The sequence below is a fragment of the Nomascus leucogenys genome, chromosome 17 (genome assembly GCF_006542625.1).
Source record: "Nomascus leucogenys isolate Asia chromosome 17, Asia_NLE_v1, whole genome shotgun sequence".
NCBI lineage: Eukaryota > Metazoa > Chordata > Mammalia > Primates > Hylobatidae > Nomascus > Nomascus leucogenys.
In genome coordinates this window covers 8198222-8217149 of record NC_044397.1, presented here as the reverse complement: position 1 = coordinate 8217149, position 18928 = coordinate 8198222, and positions in this window count along the sequence as shown.

The following is an 18928-nucleotide window of genomic DNA, read 5'->3' as shown; positions in this document are numbered from 1 at the left end:
GTCCTGCACCTCAGGCAGACACCACCCCACTGCCCCACAGAGTGGACCCCACAGAGCTCCACTCTGAAGTCTTGATGGGGTAGCCATGGACAGACTAAGGCAAACTCAGAAATTTGCACTTCTTTTGCCAAAAGCAAATCTTAGGTAACAGAACTTTATCTTTCATTTGGAAACCCGTTTTCTTCTTCTAACAGCTAGGTGTGTCCCCCTTACAAAAAAGGAAAATGAATCTTCAAGATTCACCAAGTGATGACACTTGGCAAGTCTGAAAGGGAGAATTCTTAGCTCCACTCACTGCTCTCAGATTTCCTGATAGTTAAGTAATGGTGAAGACAAGGCAGAGAGTGAGAACTGTGTGTTTAGTTGGGGTCTCCTTGGGGATTATGAAAAACAAACAAACAAAAACGCTTGACACTCAATAAATAAACCATTTATAGAAGCTAAGATAAGGAGTTCCCGTGAGCTTCGGAGCCACTTCTGTTTGCTGCTGTTCTCCAATTAGCCGAGAATGCAAGCAGATTGTGCGAACGCAGCACTAAGCCCCATGCCAAACACCTTCTCAGGTTTTTTCCCCTCTGCATTTTGCTAATCCCTGGATGAAACATAATCACAGAGAAATGTTCAAGGTTGGACACAACAGGGAGGAACTCAATGTTGGCTTCCACCCAGTGGAAATAACATGCCACTGGGCTCAGCAAGGCAGGAATAAGGATGTTAAACAAATACACTTCTCTCCAGCCTCCCTAGCAACGGCTTGTTGCTTTCTGCAGAAGCCCTGAGTTTCCTCAAGCTGTTCATTCCGCTCCAAGGTTTCATCACCTGAGATATGTTTTATAAGAGAGAAACAGGGAAGTCAACGAGCAAAAATTCCAATCAGGAAAAGAATGGAAAGAGAATTAAGTCATTTATTCCCCTCTAGGGAAAAATAAAAGTAGCAAAAGTATTTATATAGAATAAGTACATAATTATGTGTAATAATTAAACTCCAGCAACTTGCAGTCATCGTTCTTTGTCACTTTGTCTCAAACCAGAGGAAAACATTTCTCCCTATTGTGGTTTCAAGTTAAGATTTCTGAATTAGAAGTTCCAGGTTCCAACTGACTCCTGTCATTTGTGTTCTGATGATGGAATGGGAAAAGAAATCAAAGAACAGGACAGAACCTTCTATAATAAAAAGGGAAAAAAATCCTGTCTAAAAGTACTTAAAATATAACACCTATCTCAAATATACACACATATATATTTATATCTCATTTAATCTTTACCACAGTCCTGAGATTGATGTTATTATTCCATTTTACAGATGAAAATCTGAGGTGAAGAGGGGTTTAAGGCCACACAGATTGAACCATGGAGTGAACTGGAGATGCCTATGCAGTTCTCCTAAACAGAAAAGGGGGCTCGGAACGGTTTAGGAGAGGTACCACCGGAGATTAAAAACAATCACAAGAGCAAATACTTGTGCATGCTAAAAAGCAAATAAAAAATAGAACATGGCCAAAGTTCTAGACCTCTTCCTGAGGGGTTAGAAAGTGCTCAGTGGTGATTTGGGCATCTCTGTCCACTTATAGTCCAGAAAACTGAGGCTTTGTAATGTAGGTTTGCCTGCAGGCATGCCATAAATTTGTGCTCAAACCCAGTATGAAACAGGGCTCCTCATTCCTGTTGATCTCGCTTTCATGAACCCAAACGTGATGGAACCAGGAGGGGCATCAGCATTTTTACTGGTCCTGAAATGGAAAAGGTAAAATGGTAGCCTCTCTTATTGCACTTCCTAGAGCGAATCCATGTGGCTTTTGATTAACTTGCTTGGGGCTTCTTTCCTTTTTTTTTTTTTTTGAGACAGTCTCGCTCTGTCACCCAGGCTGGAGTGCAGTGGTGCAACCTCGGCCCACTGCAACCTCCACCTCCTGGGTTCAAGCGATTCTCCTGCCTCAGCCTCCCAAGTAGCTGGGACTACAGGCACCTGCCACCATGCCCAGCTAATCTTTGCATTTTTAGTAGAGACGGGGTTTCACCATGTTGGCCAGGCTAGTCTCAAACTCCTGACCTCAAATTATCCACCCACCTTGGCCTGGCCCTGAGGCCATGAAGCCAAATATGGCCACTAGCTGAGCACTGGCTTCTATGGCTATTAAAAGTGTCTGCAAGCGTGATAGTCACTCCATTTTCCTGTACATCATCCAAAACTCTCTATGAAACAGTCTTTCCTCTTTTATTCATTGAGCCCTCTATGTTCCAAGCACTGTACCACACAACAACAACACAGGGAGAATGCAGATTCCCTTAACCAAGTAGAGTGAAGGCCTACTCCACCTAGGTTCACATTAAATGTGTAATTCTCTCACCCTTACAACTTAATAGAGTTTGCCAAACTTCCTTGGACTTGAAGGTGATACACAGGAGTGAGAACTTCATAGGCTTTGAGTTCTGGTTCTGGTTCTGGTCAGCTGTCTATTCTTGGGCATGTCACTTGACCTCTTTGAGCTTCAATTTCCTCATCTATAAAATGGAGGTGATAAGTCCTATCTTGCAGGACTTGGGGTAGTGCTGGTTATGCAACTGGCACAGAGCATGTGGTCAGTGAGGGGGACACATTATTTTGCTACATTCAGTTTTCATCAGCATAAATTTCTAACTCCATTGTTTATTCTGAAGACTTACTTTTTTTTTTCCTTTCCATAGTAAGTAATCACTAAAAGCCAGATATTCCATCCACTCTCTGGTTTGGGGGTTTTTGTTCTTCATTTGATAATTTCGTCCAAAAAAGTATCTGCCTGCCTCCTGGGTAAGAATATTCCTGGCCAACTTCTTTGAAAGCCTTTGGCAGAGGCGAACACGTTTCTAATAAAATGCCACTAGAAAAGAGAGTAGAGGGAGAGATAATCATATCCCTTCTGTCTAGAAAGTCTTTTACAAGCACAAAGAGCTTTCTCATCCACTGCCTCCCTTCATCCCACAACAATACTGAGAAGTAATCAGGGCTGAAACTGTCCATTTTACAAATGAGGAAATTGAGGTTTGCAGAGATTGCACGTCTTGGGGGGCACACAGGCAAAATGCAATGAAGATAGATCTCTAAAGCAAGTCTCTGACTTTCCTAAGTCCTTTTTCTTGTTGCAAATTCAAAGTAGGGAAGATTTTTTAATATGGCTTAAGTGCAAGGGGATGAAGTCACTGGGAGACCCAGGCCTGCCTTGCTTCCTGCATCTGTGAAGAAGTTCTCCATACAGCTTCCTTTTCCAGGAACCAAGGGCATTAGGGCCTCTGTTTCTCTACTCAGGAATTGAATTTATCCAAATCTAGAATTACTGGAAGCCCAGAATTTGTCCACCAGCCCAACCTCCCTCAGGTTTCCACTTGTGACTACATGTGAAACCCTGCATGAGCAATTATCCTGCATGAGCCTGAGCCTCCTCATCTGTTAATTGGGGATAATAATGCTACCTCTCACTGTTGGGTATGTATGAGAAAGCAGCTTCCATCTTATGGGCATCTTATGAAGGTGTATTACATGTCAGAAATTATTCCAGGTACTGGGGATATGCAGGCTACAAGACAGAAGGGAACCCTCCTCTTACGGAGCTTACCTGCTAAATGGGGGAGGTAGATAAGAAACAAACAATGAACAAGGTAAGTTCCCAGTAGTAATCACTGCTATGGCAATATATAATATATAAATGAGTGAATATTCATTTAGATGAATATTTAAAAATTATTCAAACAAACTGAAATAATCTTAACTTTGTATCAATTTGGTGATACAGCCACACAGAGTAAAGAATTACTTCAGGTCACTTTAAAATACAGTATTTTGATTATGCATCTCTGGTAAGGTATATTATCAGGACAAAAAGAACTACAAAGAGATCTTATACTGCATTCAGGTGTCTTATTGTAATTTTAAATTCACATTGGAAAATCAATATGAATCCTTTGTTCTCTTAACAAAGCATATTTCCTAGCTCTATCCATTGAAAAGGCTTAGAAACTGACAACCCAGTAGCAGTAAGCTCCTACATCGTGGCCTCTAAATGCGATTTCCTTTCAAAAGAAACATAACATTCTTAGAGAAATGTTTGACTTCAGGTCTAGTGCAATAAATATACAAGATGAGCCTGATAATCTTGAACCAGAAAGCAGGGAAACTATCAAAGACTAATTTTAATGAGACTCTGCTCATTAAAACAGGACATCAGAGTCTATTTGAAGGGGCTCCTATTCGCCTACAATAGGATAACATGAACATCGAAAAGATTAAAACACATCCAATAATATATATATTTGATATACATCCATGGGCTCAGAACAATTGTACAATGAAAATTCACAGTACCTTTTTCAAGTTACTAAGCCACCAACTCGTTATTCTGAAAACTTGCTTTTAAAAATTGGGAGGAATTAAGTATTTATCCTGTCTTCCCTGCATGAACTGGATTTTGGAGAAACTAAACTGTTATTAGGGAAAATTTTTTTAGAAGAATTCCAAATAATAAATGCAAAAAAGAAAAATAGACATATAAAAATCACCATTTTGCAACTCCTAATGAAATAATGTATCAAGCAACAATCATTGAAGGTCCCAAAATCATCAGATGAAAGGTTGATGGGGAGCTTTCCAGTGGAAGAGACGGGTGGACACCACCTGAATGTATCAGTCAGTTTTGGCATCAGTAAAGGGGGGGCAGCTGAACACTGTGTGTTTCATAATGTGATATACTACCTCTGAAGTATTGCCAAACAAACTTGAATCTGATCAACACTCAGTAGCAGTGTAGAGGAAATCCAGGGGACAGAGGAACAAACCAAACAATACCATGAGGAAGCAATCAACCAAATCAAAAATGTAGAACCTCCTTCAGGTCACATAACCTGATATCTCTACCAAATCAATGGTATTAAAAAGAGGTGATAGATATTAAAAAGAGGTGGTAGATCAGGGAGTTTTTGAAGAATAAAAAAGACTTAGGAGATAAAACGACCAAATACAATGTGTGGACCTTGCTTGGATCCTGATTTGAACAAACCAACTGTAAGAAGGCTATAACAAATCAGGAAACTGATGATGGACTGGCTATTACTACTTATTTTTAAACTTTTAAGGTATGATAATGGCATGGAGATATACCTTAACAGTTGGAGATCCACACTGAATTATTTAGGGTGAATTACACAATGTCTAGTGTAGTGGGCTGAATAATGACTCCTAAAGATGTCTGTGTTCTAATCCCTGGAACCTGTGAATGTGTTACTTTGCATGGCAAAAGGAACCTGGTGGACATGATTAAATTAAGGATCTTCAGCTAGATCGGCCTGGGTTATCCAGGGGGGCCCAATCTAATCACATAAATGATAGAGAAGAGAGGCCATAACACAAAGGATGCAGGATGCAGGATGCGGGATGTGGGATGTGGGATGCGGGCTGCCTCCTGAAGATGGAAAAAGCAAGGAAACAGATTTTCCCCTGGAGCCTCGAGAAAGGGCCACAGCCCTGCCAGACATGGTAAAATAATAAATTTGTATTGTTTTAAGTCACTGAGGTAATTTCGTCAGCACTAATAGAAAATGAATACCTATGGGATCTGTTTTTAAATGCTTCAGAAATAAAAGTGGTGGAGAATAAATGAAAGATTGGAAAAATACCGACAATAACTGTTGAAATGGGAGATGAATGCTCTGAGTTTCATTATACTATTCTGTCTACTTATATATTTGAAATTTTCCATGATGAATGAGTTTTTAAAAACTACTACAGGGTAGGTAGTGAGCAAAGGAAGAAGAAGGGCTTGTGGGAGACAATGGGAGAGTGGTTTTGTGGTGTGTGAGATTGGAGGTCTCAGACCTGCGACCACCAAGAGTGACACATGTCTTGGGTTAGGGAGATGGCTCCCAGGCTCCCCTTCTTGGTGCAGAGTGCTTTCTGGGTGCACTGAACTAGAAGTAAAGGCGCTCTCTAGAAAAAAAACTAATCAACAATTTACTAAACATTTCTTGAGCATCTACTCTGGCCGCGATCACTAGATATAGCCTCCATGCTCTAAGAACTTGACCTCTATGCAAGAAACTACAGCAAACCCAGAAAGATGGCAGAATTAAAACCCAGTTCATTGAACTCACACACTCCTTTGGCAGTGGAAGTGACTGTGAGCTCTGACTTGTCTCTGAGAGTGAGGATTAAACGTCTACAAAGCATTTGCCACACCCTGCCCCATGAAAAGTATCTGTGTGGTCACCAGCTTCATTGGCACACACATCAGCCAAATGAGCTCCCTGGGTCATTTACACTGCCTCAGTGGGCAAGAAAGAAAGGGCTTCTCACACTGGCTTAAGGAAAAGTGAGTTTGGTATAAGGAGTCAGGGCAGTAAATAAAGCAGATCTAATAAGGGGCTGAGCTGGAACCAGCTAGCTATAGGAAACACAGCAACATCTTTCTCCCTCTCATTCCCCACACAGCCTCTCAGAGTCTCCCCTTCCTCTTTAACCCTGCACTTCTTTTACTCTCTCCGTCAGTTCTGCCCACCAGCATCCTCTCTCTTATAAGGTCAGATCACATCTTGAATAATTAGCTTTCTTTAGACCTGATCCTATTCAGACAGTGGCATCCATTGTTCAGGGAATGTTGGGGCTGTCAATCTAAAAGGACGGGAAACAAAGAAACCCTCCTCCATGCCCACTTTTGGAAAAGAGACTTCTGACACTGATGGCAAAAACGTTAGTCTTGAAAGCCAGGGCTTTTGATTGGCAATAACCAAGCGAATGTGGAAGCCAAAGAGTCTGTTGGGCCTTAATCAGTTTTGTGGTATGGAAACACAAAAAGCAAAATCCTGAACAGGATTGATGCCATAATCCACAGACTGATGGCACAGATTATTAGGTGTGGAAAGAGGCCAGCAGACCCCAGAGGTGAATGGTTCCACAGGCTGCAAAATGGATGGCACCACGGGAACATGATGAGGCAAACTGGCAGGAGCCGAGTGGGAAAGTGGAAGTGGAGTCTTGTCCAGAAACTGTCAAGTCAACACCCACAGGCTTCTGGTCACCATTCGTTGCCTACCCAGAAGCTCACTGGGTAGCCTCATTGGTCAGCAAGGCTCTCCCATTGACGGCAGCCTGCACGTGGCCTGACGATTGTTCCAGCAGGAATAATGTTCCAACACACTGTTCACCCTATTCTAATTTACATCTACTGTAATGGCACAGGACACTTATGAGCTCCCCAAAGAGAAATGACATGCAGAAGGAGGCAGAGTGTGGAAGTAAAGGCCCCAGCACCATCTCTGGCATGGAACTGAATCCTAGGATCTTTACCGAAGCAAGGATATTGATGAACCACTGCCCTCTTATATTTAGCACAAAAACAGGCACTCCAGGCCCAGAGGCACTGATCAATCAACTGGAGTCATGGCATCTTGAGGCCTCTGTCCTGGAACAGACAATCCAACTGGCTCTACGTGGGTAAAGTCTATTCTTGTGCCTCTCATCTGTGGCTGAGTGTGGAGTCACATGGCCTGCTGCCTCCTCCCTAAGAAGTATGGGAGCACGTGCTCCAACTCCTCCCCACTCCAAAACCCATCTTCCAAGTCTTCCTCATGTCCTGTTGAGGTCTTCAGGGACTCCACACCGCCAATCCAGTAGTTATTTCTCTCTCCTTTTCTTTACTGGCCTCTGAGCAGCATTTGGCACAGTTGATCACCCCCTCCTTTTTCATCCTCAATACTCTTGATGTTGGTGACACCATCCATGCCCGGTTTTCCCCCACTTCAGTTGCTATTCTTTCTCAGTCTCCTTCGCAGCTTTTCCTCCTCTGATCAAACATTTAATGTTGAGATTCCCAGTGCTTGGCCCTATAGTATCTTCCTAAAAGATCACATCTAGTCTTACGGCTTTAAACACCATCGCTTTGCTAGTGACTGCCACATATCCCTAGCTCTGACATCTCCAATGAGCATCAAACTGATGTATCCAACCACTTACATGATGTCTTCACTTAAAAGATCTCATTTAAAAGCCAAAAGATAACTCTTTATCTTCTGCCACAAATTTGTTCTTCCTGGTTTCAGTAAATGGCCCCAAATTTCACCCAGGTGCTGGAACTCGAAATGTAAGGAGTCACCCTCAATCATCCTCTTTCCCCTAAACCCCACATCCAATACATCGAGCCAAAACATGGCCCTTATTCATCTATCTCTCTCCATCTCCACAGCAACAGCCCTGATCCAAGACCTCGTTACTTCTGACCTGAGCTCCTGGAATCCATCATCATCTTACTAACTTTTGCTGCCATGCTTACCTTCCTACAGAGCAGCATGGCTGACTCCCTCCTGATTTTATACCTCAGCTCAATGTCACCTCCTCAGAGAGGATTCCCTGACCTCAACTAGCTCCCCTCCACTGGCCCACTCTGCCATGTCACACTTTCACTTTATTTATATCATTGTCATCTTATTTACCTTGTTCTTTTCTGTCTCCTCTCACCAGAATATAAATTCTATGAGAGCAGAAACCTTGTGTTCCAAACACCTAGCACAGTACCAGCATTCAATAAATATTTACTGAATGAATGAATGAATCCACAAACTCCTGTGTAGCTGGGGACAGTCTTTCTGTTCCAAAAGTGAGTGCAGGTTAGGAGTCGAAGAGAAGAGTGGGTAGAGCAGGGAGGGAACTCTTTGTCCAGACTGGGTAAGAAAAACTGTTATATTAATAGAAGAAAATCCAGATTTGAGGATTTGGCAGAGGACAAAGACAGCAGTGCCTTCCATTCTACAGTATTTTCACAGGGTTCGATTGTCACAACGCCCCCTCCTTGGGGGAGAGGGGGGACACGGAGGAGTACCATTCTTACTTTTTTCACTAATGAAGCAAAGAATGAAGTAATTTCCCAAGGTCACACAGCCAGTTAATAGGATTTGGGTCTGGAGTCCTGATCACCAGATGCCCAGTTCAGCAATCCTGCATGTCTGCCCTTGGGCCACTAGGAAAGCTGAATAGTGAACTGTGTGAGGGGTGAGAGTTCTGCCCTTCACACTCTGGGCAGCTCCCCAGTTTGAGGACATGAGCAGGCTCAGGAAGATGCCAGGCTAGCCTCCTTCCTGAGGGAGGCACTCTCTACTGACTTGCCTTTCCCCAGTCTCGTTGGACACTTGCTCAGGAAGCTCACGACATAAGCGCCCCTAAGCTTCCTTTCAATTATTTGAGCCACAAACGGGACGCTGGATGATCTGGTCCAAACCTCTCATTCTACAGATGAGGAAAGTGAGACCTAAAGAGAGGTATGGCTTGCCCAAAGTCACATAATGAATTAGTGGCAAATCTGGGGTGCAACCAGGCCCCCTGCATGCAGAAAAGTATAGTAACATACCCACCTCCCAGCTCTGTTCAATTTTTATATTTTGCAAAAATTGCCTACTTTTTGAGACAGGGTCTCACTCTGTTGCCCAGGCTGGATTACAGTGATGCAATCATAGCTCACTGCAGCCTCGAACTCCTGGGCTCAAGCAGTCCTCCCATCTAAGCCTCCTGAGTAGCTGTGACTACCAAACCCAGCTAATTTTTAAATTTTTTGTAGAGATGAGTCTCACTACACTGCCCAGGCTGGTCTTGAACTCCTAGCCTCAAGCCATCTTCCCACCTCAGGCCCTCCCAAAGTGTACATCTTTTGTTTTTAAATGAAGCATTATAACACAATTGAGAGTCCCTGTGTACCCTCCCCTAATTCCATTCCCCACTCCTTTTCCCCCGAGGTTACCTGAATTTGGTATTTATCATTTCCAAGTGTTTTTATACTTCTACAACATATGTATGTATACATAAACAGTACATAGAATTATCTTGTATGTTTTAAAACTTCATATAAACATCACTATCCTGTACAAGTCCTCCAACTGGCCATTACGTTCTTGAGATTTAAAACCATGTTGGTAAATGCAGGACTGGTTCATTCATTCAAACTACTCAGGTACCGTAATTTATTTATCTCTTTATTGATGGGTATTTATGTTCTATTTCTTTCACTGTTACAAAAAATGTTGCAATAAGTATTTGGGGGACACAGTTTTCCATTTTCCTATTGATGGACTCATTTTTTTCCCAGTGTGTTGCTGTCTCTGTCGATGCTGCAATGCCCCTAGTCACGTGGCCCAGAGTTTCTCTAGGGAATTCACCTGAGAGAAGAACTGCTGGGCTTCAGCTTTACTAGATATTGCCAATTTGCTCTCCAAAAGTGGTTGTACCAATTTACACTCCCACCCCGTTCAGTAATCTTTCCATTATGCCAAGCTGCTGCCTTATTCTGCTTTCAATTCTTTATAATTTATGAAAGGAAAATATAAAAGAGGTGCTATTACCTTATTAAAAAATCCAGCTTCCTTTCCCTGCAGAAAGGAGAGGAGAAAAGAAGGGCAATTGCATATTGGATTAGGGCCTGGCATGCATTCATCAACTTTATAGTAGCGCCGGCTTGGAATTTGGGTCTCCTGAGGGGGAGAGTGGGGCCACTGGAAACAAGAGACACTTTCACCACGGCCTTCTCCAGGAACGCAGATATCATTTACTCTAAGGTACAAAAACGTTTGCACTTACAGCCTCCCTGGTTCCAATCAGGACATGAAGGGAAAGTGCCAAGACACCAGAGAATAAGCCAGTTCTCATAAACTTTCCAGCCAAGTGCTGCAAACTCTGGAAGGTAGAATCAGGACTGGTAATGAACTTGAGTGCTCAGGCCAGGTCAGCTCTGAGCTCTCCTGAGCAATGCCTGGCAGCCCCCTCACGACTGCAGAGGGCCCCCACTCCCTCCAGCCCCTCACCACTCTGATGCTTTGCAGCAACCTCACAGACCTGTGTCATGTGTCTGCCCAGGTGGGGTACCTTCTTCTCCTGGGTTTTAAGAGAAGGGGTTCTTCTGGCTTCCTCTGAAACCCTTCTTCCCCAGTCTCAAATCATCTCTCCCTCTCCTTAGACTCTCATGGCACTGTGCTCACCACTGTGTCATACAACTTACTTAGGACTTAGTCTGCCCGCCTTGATCCAGACTTGTGAGTGGATCCCCTAAAGACTATCGTCCCCTCACAGCAGCAATTATGTCTTTGTCACCTTGATACCCTGCCTGGTATGCACCCACTGTTTTGCTCTGGGAGGAAAAAAGAAAAAGAAAGACAAACAAAAACACCACACAACAGTTCATCAGGCCCATCTCTGCACTCCCTACTCCTTCCCATCAACGATTTCATTCTCCTCACTCCGTGCTGTGCATATTCGCCTCCCTGCCTATCTTCCCTACCAGGCTGTGTAATCCCTGCTTGCGCCCTGAGAGCGGGGGCGTGCTGTGGGCAAGTGCTCAGTAGTTACTGCATGGCACATAGTAGGTGTGCACTGAACTGAATGGCATTGGGACTTCATTTTCAACTTCAGATTCAACCCAGTTCCTCTAATCAGCTGCAGGTATCTCTTTATGGGTGAAAAGAAAATGTCAGAATTCGCTCATGAGAGTTTGGGGTGGAAGGGAAAAATAAGAGTCCTGCTGACTCCCCAGGATGAAGGCTGAAGACCGGAGAAAGCCTGAGGGGAGGAGGAAAGAGGCCCATTTTAATTGGACAGCTTTTTCCCCCTTTTTATTCTTCTTGTTTTTAAGTTCCAGTCTTGGATCCTAGAAATTACAGGCTCCTTCAGCATCGCCTCTGCGGTTGGAAAAAATGCTTATTTCACTTTTAAAACAAACAATGGAAAGTTCCTTTTAAAGGAAAAATCTTATTAGCCCAAGTCCAAGGAGATCTGCTGAGAGTCAGATCTGCTGGGATTGCCTACTGGGCAAACTGGGCCTCACAAGGGGCAGCCCCAAGACAAGGTCTGGCCAAACCCCACCCAAGGGCTCCCTTCTCAGAAGAAGAACCCACCCCTCCCCACAGAGCAGCGTGCAGAAGACCTCCCAGTGAACGCTTGCAGGAGGAAACCGCTCAGACATGAAAGGGAGGAGAATATCGTTTACCCAAATAAACAGCCAGAGGAAGATGCAGAGGGAAGCGAGTCCATCAGACAAAGCCACAAACTAAGATCACAGGAGGGCTTGGGATTTGGGCTCTGTCTTTAAAACATCTTCCAGGAAGCTGCCCCTGGGGCAACCCTGTCATCATGCTGGGCTCGAGTGGCCCTTCCAGTGGGCATCTGAGCATGTGCTGAGTCAGTGGTGACATAGAGTTGGCGGGAGCCTGAGAAGATAGGAATAGAGGTGAAATAGGCAATGGGCTAGGGTCAAGGATGTGGAATGGGGCCTGAGCCCTTCACAAAATCCTGGGTGGCACCAGACGACAGAAAACAGCCTGGGGCCAGAGCTAGCTCTCTGTCCTTGACAGAGCCTTCCCCACCCACAAGCAAGGCCTCAGGCCCTCCACAAAGAGGCTACACCTCTGGGACTCAAAGTGTTTCAGTTGTTACAGCAGACTCTGCTCAAGCTGTTCTCCCCGTTCCTCACCGCGTCCTTTGACGTGGGTCAGCAGTGGCTGGTGTGGCACGTCTCAGGATTAGACAGCCTCCCCGATCCTCCTCTACTTGGGGAGTAGAGGTAGTGTGAAGGCATTCTGATGCCACCTGAAGGCTCACCTGGTGTTGTTTAAATGTCTCAGTGCTTGGATGTGAGGACACAGGAACCGCTGGTGGGAATGGGCACAGGCACAGTCGCACTGCAAAGAAATCTGGCAATATTTAAAGAAAACCAAGTATGTGTTTCCCCAAGCTCAAGCAGTCCTTTCTACACAGTTTGGTAAGGGGATATGTACAGAAATGTTTGTGTGGTATTACTTTGGTGATGGAGAGTTAAGAGAATCCCAAATGTTAACCTCTAGGGGAGTGGATAAGAAAAACGAGGGGCACGCATACCAAATCAGAACTCAGGACTGCAGCTAAGAGCAATGCACGGGCCAGGACACTGTACATGCTTACCTCACAGAGTAAGGAAGGACCGAGATGAGTGACAGCCTTCCCACTTAAGAAGTCAGAAAAAGAACCACTCAGCCCACAGAAAGAAGAAAGCAGGAAATAAAACTTAAGGTAGAAGTTAAGGAACCAGAAAATAGATAACAGCATCAACAAAGTCAAAAGCGGGTTCTTAGAAAAGGTAAACCTCAGCAAGATGAATCAAGAAAAAAAGACAGGACGCTAAAGCGCTCCATTTTAGGAATGAGAAATGGAACATGACCCACACATCCTGTAGAGATTAAACAGATAATAAGAGGATACTATGAACAACTTTATGTCTGCAAATTAAAAAATTCAGATAAAATGAAATAGATAAATTCTTAGAAAAATACAAGTTGCCAAAAGTGACTCAAGCAAAAATAAAGAACCAGGGTAATCTTATAAGTATTAAGGAAATTCAATTACTAGTTTAAAATAGCAGTAAGAAGACAACCACAGTCTAAAAGGCTTTACAGTAACTTCTATAAATCATTTAAAGAATTGATCATTCCAATACAAATAAAATAATGGAATAAGAGCAATTTATTCCCCCATCTCCAATTTACTGAGGAGACTAAAAAGAGATCAATGCAAATGACAGCATAGTACAAGCAAAATTATTACAGGACAATCTCACTCCAAACATTCTGAACAAAAGATTAGCAAACAGATATTTTATTAGAAATAAATTTTAAAACAATACATCCTGGCCAAGTTAGAATCTATTAATTATATAATTATAGTAACAATTAATAAATCATTAAATTAATGTTATATTAAAGGAGGAAAACCCTTATGATCATCTCATTGCTTTTTAAAGCAATGAATTCCTTATAAAGCATTAGGTAAAATGCAAAAATTTACAATATGTGAAAACAACAACTTTTTGCAAACTAGGATTTGAAGACCTGTTCTTGAATCTGATCAAGAATATCCACAAAGAACCTGCAGCAAACGCATTCCCTGAAATCCCAGAAGCCCTCCCTTTGTGACTGCAGAAACATGGGGCTGTCCCTTCCTACTCCTGTTCAATGCTGTCCAGCCATCTCCACAGGACACACAAAGAAATGTCAGGATTGGAAAGAAACAAAATTACCATTATTTGCAGATGATTTGGTTTTCCATTTAGAAAACTCAAAATAACCTTGAGATAAATATTAGTTAATAAAATAGACTTTAAAAGTGATATTATGGCAAAAACCACAACTACTTTTGCACCAACCTAATACGTAAGCTGATTCCCTTTCTATATTCCAGTAAAAACAGCTAGACAATGTTATAAAACACTGCACTTAGAATAGCAACAAAAATATATCCAGAAATAAATCTACTAAAGATGTGAAAGTCCTCTACAGATAAAGTTATAAACATGTATTAAGAGATACAAAAAATACCTAATTAAGATGACTGTACTTAGATAGAAGACTCTAGATCCTGAAGTTGTCAATATTCTCCTCAGTTGATGCACAGTCAATGCAAATGCAAGCAAAATCTCATTACGTGTGTATATGATGGTGGTGGCAGGGGGGACAGCAACTAAACAAGGTGGTTCTAAAAATTTATATGGAAGAACAAAAGTCAAAAATAACTTAAAGATGAAAAACAAAATGGAGGGACTTGTCCTACCAAATATCAAAACTTTCAATAAAGCTATAAAAATGAAGACAGTGCGGTATTAACACAAGAAGAGACGAAGAGACCTGTGGAAGAGAATAATCAACCCAGGACCAAACCCAATACAAAACAGGCATTGCAGGGTGGACTGATCAATATAACTAAGACAATGTGTTATCTATGTGAGATAAAAATAAACTTAGAGCCTTACGTCACACTCTACATTTAAAAAAACCACCAACTTTGGGTGGGTTAAAAACTTGTGAAAGGCAAAAGTTTACATCTTTCAGAAGACAATGGGAGAGGCTATCTCTATGATCTCAGAGCCAGGAAGGAATTATTTAACGAGACAGGTAAATGTAAACTATATAGGATCATACTGACAAACTTGACTATACTAAAATTAAGTTTAACATAAAGAGCTGATATCATGCAACAGTAAGAAGCAATGAGCTAAATGAACATATAATCACATGAATAGTCCTCAAAACACAGCGCCGAGTAAAAAAATACAAAGCAGAACAAAAATTATAGCATATTTCTGTTTATGCAAATTAAAAACATATATACACAAAACAGTACATATTTTACAAAGATACAAACAAATTTAAGGATATTCAAATCATTCCAACGCATTAGGGTGAGTATTCAGAATAAATGAGAATGCGAGTCAGAGAGAAGGGGGAAATGGAATAAAATGCAACAAGAGAAGGGCTTGCCCAGGCTAGTGAAGAGAGTGTACTACCAACTAGGGAGTACAATTACCTCTACTCTGCTCGAGTTCAACAGAAAAAACAAAACAAGCAAATAAAACAAACAAAGATTGCCAATGTTACCTCAACCATGAATCTCTCAACTTTGGATTTAAGGCTGTTTCATTCTTTTTTTTCCTGATATCCATGACGATTTCACAAAATGCCCCAAAATTCCATTAGGAAGTAAACATGTCTTGAAAGAGCACCACTTTATAATTATTAGGTGTTTTAGGTTGAGTTTCTTAGAGGCAGAACCTGAGGCAAGAATTCTGTGTGTAAATGTTTCATTGAGGGAGTGAAGAAAGCAGGATAGGACAAGGGAAGAAGCTAGGCAAAGAAATGGGTTCAGAGGAAGTTTAGTCTGTCTGATCCCGTGGGGAGCTCTGAAGTATGAATTACCACCTAAAATGTATGCCACTTACACAAAAGGATACTAGCCTCTTATATCCCACTATCAGTCAGGGGTACAACAGTCACACTAAGGGGCACTTGTAAGTGACATAAGTCTGAGGAGGAGGGCATCTTTGAGGCAGGCTATCCCAGTCTACGCTCTAGCCTTCCAAAATTCACTTCCCTCCCACATGCAAAATACACTCTCCCCTTTCCAAGTTTCCCAAAAGTCTCATACCATTATGGCTTCAGATCAAAGTTCAGAATCCCTTCATCTAAATGAGGTCTAGGTGCTCATGGGGTTCCTTGAGGGTAGTTCCTTAAGCAAGCTCCTTGAATACACTACTTTTGATTTTAAAACCTTCAAACTAGACAGACAAGTTATCCCTTCCTCCCCCAACACTTGATGTTGGAACATGGATAGGATAATTTCTACGAGAATTCCTGTTCAAAAGCAGGGGAAATGGGAGGTACAAAGGAGTCACTGGCCCATAGCAATTCTGAAATCTCATGGGGCAAATTCCCTGATTAGGAATCAGTCTTACTTCTGATTGAGTCAAAAGCCAGAGAACAATTCTCCATGGATTTTGACTCTAACATCCAGGCTCTTAGTTCCAGCCTCCGGGCTCTTGATTTTCCCTTGTGAGTCATTCTTTTTTTCTTTTTGTTTTTTTGTTTTTTGTCTCACCCTGATTCCTGCCAGAATTTTGTGGTCCAAAGGCCTTTATTTATTTTGTACTAATTCTGTCCCTGTCAGTACAAGCTGGATATATTTTTGTGATTATTATCTAAAAACTTGTAGCTTTCCTATGAATGTCATTGGGGCTTTTCTCCATTAGACAAAAGCCACATACATATAAATCTCTTTGAGATAAGCCCTTCTCTACCTTGGGCTTCTACTGCAATCAGTTAGCTTTACTCTTAAGCTTCTTAGAAACCTTAGCAAAAGGTGCTAAAACACTTTAGCACCTTTTGTCTATCTGAATGGTACTCTAAGGTGTCCCTTAGATCTTTCTGAAATCTTAACAAAGAATTTTACAGCCACAGCCTCAGCTTTATTTTTGGACCATGTTTTCCCAGCAGTGCCCTTGATTTGATCTTTAGTTGAAATATATTTCTTAATTTTTAGCATCATTTGGCATCTAGAGATGTTAGGAAGTGTCTAAATCACAAGTCCTTACTCCTTTTAGCTTATCTCCCTCCTGTTGCATTTTAGTAGAAGCATCATGAACCAGGTGAAACTTCTAACACTCTGGCTGGAAATATCCTTACTAGATCACACAGTTCATTAGGTGCATTTTCTATTTCCATATGACTCTAGGTGACACTTTTGCTACCCTTTCTGCCACTGGATATTCAGGATTTCCCTTTATCCAGCTTCCACTAACATGTTCCTTTGTTCCTGTTAGGGCCTATCAGCAGCCTTCTCATCCAGACTGTTCAAGGCACTTCAGGCTTTCAGCAGCACTCTCTTCAATGTCCTTCCAGCTTCCATTTACCTCCTGGTTCCAAAGCCACTTCTACTTCTGTAGGTATTTGTTATGACAACCCCCTCTTGCAGATACCAAAAACCTATATTACTGATTGTCATTGTAACAAATTAACCCCAAAACATTCATTATGACACAGTTTCTGTGGTTCAGAAATTCAGGGGCAGTTTAGCTGAGAGATTCTTACTTGGGGCCTCTCATGTAGCTGCTGGCAGGAGCTGAAGTCACTAAAAGGCTTGACTGAAGCTGGATGGCTCCCACACATGGGAGTTAGCAGGAGGCTCAGTTCCTCACCAAATGGCCCTCTCCACAGGCTATTTGAGTGTCATGACAACATGACATCTAACTTCCCCAAGAGCAAGTGATACAAGAGAAAGACTAACTTTATGTTTTAACAAGAATCACTCTGGTTGCTGTGTGGAGAATAGACTGCAGGAGGGCAAGGGTGGAAATGGAGAACTTACTAAGAAGCTAATAAGATGATGTAGGCAAGAAATGATGGTGGCCTGAACAAGAAAGGAGCAATGGAGATGGTAAGATCCTGGATATATGTTGATATTTTGAAGGCAGAGCTGGCAAGATGTACTGCTAGATTGTAGATGGAGTCTGAGAGAAGGACCACGGAGATCAACAAGGTTTTGACCTGAGCAAACTGGAGGAATGAGATCACCATTCACTGAGGCGGCCACCCTCCATATGATTTAGTAACCTTTATTATCTATATTTCAGAGGTGAGGAAAGTGAAATTTTGAGTGCTTAAGTAACTTGCCAAAGGTATCTCAGATGGTAAGTGACATAGCTGGTTCTTAGTGATGTAGTGTACTGGTTATTAACTACTGTACACTACTGTCTACTGAGCCAGGAATATTACTAGATGGATCACTTGCCAACATACTTTGTTAAAGCAACTGGCAGATGTCTGTGTGCTTCCAGATGACTTGCTCAGCAGTAGGGGCAGGGCATCAAGGGAATACACATCCCTACATTCACATGTGTGTGGCCACAGTGCTCACTGCCCATGCCACCCTTGCCAGGGTCTGGTGCTGAATGTGAGCCATGCTAATGTGGAAGCTTCCAAACATACACTCCGCACTCCAGAGAGAAGGCAAGGTCAGGGGAATCTTGTCCCCCACATGCCACCAGGCTGTCTGCTTTCCAGCCAGTAACTGTTAGTACTTTAGGAATTCACTGCTAGGGCCAGCTCTTTAGTGCAAACCTGCTGTGGGCTCTTTGCTAGATGATGCCAAGGGCAGGAGCCTGAAACATTAAGCCAGGGCCCCTGGGACATTCATTTCTGCAGTTATCCATATGTGGACTGACAAGAGAGGCAGCATTTAGCATTGTCTGCAGTCTGGATTCCTTCATGAGCAATTGGATTTTCTATTTCTTCTCTAATTCAGTTTCTACCCTCACTGCCTAAGCTACATCCCAATTCCTGATGAGGACTAGGAATTGCAAGTGGCTGCCCTGGGACAGAAGGTATCCTGTTTCCAGGCTGGTCCCAGTTAGCCCTGCCCTTGCTTGAGAAACCCTTTACAGTCTTGGGGGAGTGAGAATCTTTTCCTTTTTCCCTTTCTTTTCCTTTTCCCTCTCTATAGGAGAGTATATAATGGCTGCTTTATATACCTAGTAAAATTTGTGGATAAGTCCTCCCAAAAACAATGTTTCTTTGGTGTTGTATTAAAGAAAAAAATATACTTTAAGGGGGGAAAGCAAAGCACATTTCAGTG